Below are 5000 nucleotides of genomic sequence, written 5' to 3' on the forward strand. Positions count from 1 at the left end.
TCCTGTGATGATGCTTCTGGCTAGTGCCTGACTCCTGTTCTGCTTCTACTGCTTCTAGGCTCTCTGTTTCGGCATTCTCCTTAACCAGCTTCTCAAGTTAGTGTGTTAGCTTTGATTTGTCAGTTCATGGGAGAATTTCTCCTTCGCTGGCAAAAAGTGCTCTTGGCACCTGAGTGAACTCATAGGTACTGAATGCTTTCTTTTGATCAATATCTCGTGATCTTGACAGGACAAGCAGGCGGCCATACAGGTCTTTGGTTTCTTTTAGCTCTATACTTGTGTTTTGAAGTTTGATGATTGACTTTTTGATATTTAAGGATAGGTCTTTAACTTCTCTTTCTTCACAGTGGCCCATAGTCAGACATCCCTATTTATTCTATCTGCAGCAAAGTCCTCATTCAGCTTCTGCACAATTGAGTTTGCATGTAGGATGTCGTGAACATGTTCCTGTGGCACTCATTCACCAGTAATTATGTTGTATAGTTGATCGCCCTCACCTCTAACTGGGTTCCCATGCTATCAACAGCGGCATGGTCCCTTTGTATGCTGCTTTGTGTTAACCCAGGATGTTCAGTTCTCGTATTGTCCGTTGTGTTGAACTGGTCTTTGAACTCAATTGAGAAGCAAGATAGTTTTGCAGCACCTCTGAAGAATCTCTGCCTTGCCTTAGCATTGTTTGAGATTCCAGTTAACATAGAATGAACCATCATTTGTCTGTTGATGTGTTCACAGGCATGGTCTGCCCCTACAGAGACAAATGGAATTGCACTCCCGGTGACAGACACATTGCCACTGGCAAGTTGCGATCAGGTGTTGGGGTGGTCTGTCTTGAGATCTTTCATGTCCGCAATATAGCACGGGCCAAGTCTCTTGTACTTGATGCGGTCGAAGGCAAAGAAAAACTTGCTCACTGACTCTGCAGCTTCAGGTGCAACTCCTAATCAGCATTTCAAGAAGCTGCAATGAAGTGAAGGTTATCCTCTACTCTGCAAAGGTAGTAGTTGATGAAGGTGAACATGGCATTTTTGCAATTGCTTTTCTTCCATGTCTGGAGCTTATTCAAAGGATTCTTTGCTTGGTTGACAGATTCTTCTTTGACTGACTTGCCTTTCTGGCAAAATGCTGATATAACCTGTTTTGTTGTCTGGTCAAAAGTAGCCTTGAGCTGTGGGTATTCGTTCAAGAATTCCTCAAGGATTAATTCATAAAAGGCAATGTAGGTGCAGATATGAGCTGTCAGGCAGAGTTTGTAGTTTAAGTAACTTAGAATCTACCTTGTTGTTGCAGTACCATATAGGCCTGCCTCAATCCGAGCATCATGAATCCCTGAATTTTCAATTGAAGGTCTCAAAGCTCTCAAAGCAGCCATAACAGCAAGGAACTCTCCCAGTCTTGGGACTGTTGACTTCTTCAGATCTAGTCGAGCATCTAACAGTTGTACTGTACCACTTTTTTCGTAGAGTGCCATGTCTAAGGTGATGATAGTCGGGTGATCATCTCCTACTGTAAATTCCCTGATTCCATCTGCATATTTCAGCACAGTGAGGAGAGTTGACCATTCATGGGGCACTTCAGAAATGAAGGGCAGAGCTCCAATTTGCCTCAGTGGCAGGCTGTTTGATGTCAGAGAATTGTATCTGGCCAAGGAAGGAATTTTACAAGGCCCTCCTGCTAACCTTGATAATACACAGGCTATGATCCAGGACATCTGCTTCCTTTGCTGTACAGTGTTGATTCCTTCCTGGTTTACCACAAACTCTTTCTCTCTCTTGTTTTGCACTGGCCTTGGCTTTTCGCAGTGTTCAATTTGTACATGGTATGGCTGAACTGTTTGACTACTACTATGCTTGATACTGAGTACTGGAGCAACTGCCTCTCCAAGTGCATCACGTTTTTTATAGACCGCCACTACGGTACCATGAGTAGCACACTTGCCATCTGGGGTGTCCTCAGAAAAGTCAGTGTTGTCTGCTTCTAAGAACACAAACGAACCTTTCTTGAGAAAGGAAGGTACATAGAGACTACCAAAATTCTTGGTGTTTTCCATGACAGCATTGGTCAGGGCAGTCTCCAGTTGTAGTGTGCATCCATGAGGCACTCATAATCCTTGCCTGTTCAGCAGCTCCAACAACTTCCTACTCCTAGTGTCACTGTAAAGTGAAGTTCTAGTCCGACTACTTGGGGATTCTCTTTTGTTCGTTGCTGCCTAAAGGTGCATGACCCTGAAGGCTGATACTGGACCTGCCTGTCTGCCTTCAACCCAAACATTATATTTTGACTCATAGTTAGTGCTAACCGGTCTGTGATCCCTGTTCTTGCTTCAGTTGCTAGGTGTTCAACAGGCCCAGTCAGAACCCATCTCATCACGCTGTACAATTCAGCTGGGACACATGTTGTATCACTTGATATCGGGATGTCATCATTATCTGTGACACTTTCCTTGTAGAATTAGACAATAATACTCTGGCGAATGATCTGGGGGGCCTTGAAGACTGTTTTCATACTGTCCTAGTTTCCAACATCTATTATCATTGAATGAACATAGTCTTCTTGACAGGCTGTTGGGTTGTATAGCACTGTTGATTTCCTACGATCTTTTTGCAGTACTGATATCACAGCTGGGAGCTCAGTCAGAATATATTTTTTTAACCATTTTCCACTGAAGGTAGGGCAATGTTGTGCCATGACATGCCAAAGCATGTTTTTATAGGCTGTCTCTATTTCTCCCATTGAGATTACAGCCTTTTGTAGTGTCTTCACCTGAACCAAGTTTGTTATTTCAACCATACATGCTGCTCAAAGTGGGTGGATGTATGGACCACTTTGATTTGAAACTTCTCTTAAGTAATGAAACACGTTGTTTCTTCAGCATCCTTTGTGGTATTGATCATCAATTGCATGTGCATCTGTAGGAGAGATAGAAGTATTCAGTCTAGTTAACAGGAGTGGATTCCCAGACTTCTCCACATCTGACCTTAGCTGTTTCCCAGTCTCTGACATACAAACCCTGAATATCTGCTCTCCTGTGTCTTCTTGACAGAAAAAAGCGCAAATCCTTCTCCAGGGGAGCTGTCTTGGATCTTGTGAACTTGGCCGGCAGCTCAGAAGGCTTATCTATCTCTTCACTCTTTCTTTTTCTCCCACGCTGCTTGGTGGCTGAAGCCGTACTCACAGATTGTTCATTGCGTTCCCCGGGCGTCTCAATCCGATTCCTGTTTGATGCCTCCTGATAACAGCTTCGGTGCCATAATGCACCCTGCTTACACAATGTATCTCTGGTAACATCTTTGAGTTTTCGCTGTATTTCCACACACTCTCCATCATTGCAAGTGGTTCTTTTTCTGACTGCATTCAAGAATGTCACCTAAGAACCTAGTCATGGTTTCTTAACAAAGGGCCCTTTTTTGTCACCACGTTGACAAAGAATACACAGTCTCCAATTAATTGGATCCCCCATACTTTACTTCTTCACATGGCTTGCTCAGAAGAGGCAAAGTGCTCATTGCAACTCAAGTTATACCTGTAAGGAAAAAGAAAATTAAACTTGTGTTTTTTGTCATATTTCATCATAATCAGTACAGTTAAAGAAAAAAAAATAATAAGTAGATAAGAGGAAAATAAGATTTTGTGGTCGCCATATTAGGAATCCAAACATGGCCGCCAAAATAATCACGAAAATTCTGGTAACATTGGTTTTTGCATTCTTTGTAATGTTAGCTTTCTAAAAATGTAGTTTATAAAATCCCCCAAAATCCCACGAACTTATATCTAAGAACATATCATACCTCACTACTGGTCCGGGTTTCTTGTATGACAGTGATTACCATTTAGCCGCGAAGAAAGATAAGAGTCATTAACAATTATTTTGTACATTCACTTGTCGAATTCTGGTTTGTTGTACTTAGAATTGAAATTAACCCAACTTCACCATCGTAGATAATTGGTAGGTTTGTAACTTGATATTCCATTAATGATAAATTCTGCACATTTAGGCGTGTTTTTTTCATATTGCAAATAAACCATATTTTATTATATGATAATGTCTGGAATCTCTAACTGACCTCAGCATCACAGTCCCGAGTCCATATCACTCAAAGACAATAGAATCTGACCGGCCGGGAATCGAACCTTGATATGGGAATATTGTATGACAGTGACCGTACTATTTAGCCATGAAGAAAGATCGAAGTCACTGACAATACTCCTGTACATATACCTGTAAAATTCAGGTCTTTGTACTTAGAATTGAAATCAACCCATCTTCTCAATTGTAGCTAATTGGTAGGTTTGTAACTTTGCATTCGATCAATGATAGGTTATTTCAATTCTGAGAACAGATAAATATAAATTTGACAGGTGCATGTACAGAAGTATTGTCGTTGACTTTTATCTTTCTTCGTTGCTAAATGCTACAGACACTGTCATAGAAGCATCCCGAATCCGGGGTTGATTCCCGGCCGGTCTTATGCTATTGTCTTTGAGTGATTTATCCTCGAGAATCTGATCCCTAGGTCGGTAAGAGAATCCAGATATTAATATATTAGGATATATGACAAGTTTGAAATATGATAAAAACGTCTAAATGTGCAAAAATTATCATTAACCCTTTATAGTCCACCCTAGGTTTTATGGAAAACATTAAAAAGTCCTTTTAGTATGTTGTAGTATTAGTGAATACAAGACCTTTTTACTCATCTGTACTTTTAAAAAAATTCCAAATTAGCAAAATAATTGCATGCAATGAAGTATCCTATCTGGGGGCCTTGGGCGAGTTTAGGCGGACCACGCTCATCCCATATGGGATCTATTGGACCTTAACGGCACATTTTTTGAAGTTTCTACTAATGTTGATTCACCCACAAATCATATGATTATTATTGATAAAACAGTTTTTTTTTATAGTTCCAATGTATAACAGAAACACGTATATGGCTTACCAATTTTACAAAATAAGAAATACGTTATAAATACAAGAAAAAAAATATACAATAAATACAAAA

This window comes from Palaemon carinicauda, chromosome 18 (genome assembly GCF_036898095.1).
Source record: "Palaemon carinicauda isolate YSFRI2023 chromosome 18, ASM3689809v2, whole genome shotgun sequence".
Lineage (NCBI taxonomy): Eukaryota > Metazoa > Arthropoda > Malacostraca > Decapoda > Palaemonidae > Palaemon > Palaemon carinicauda.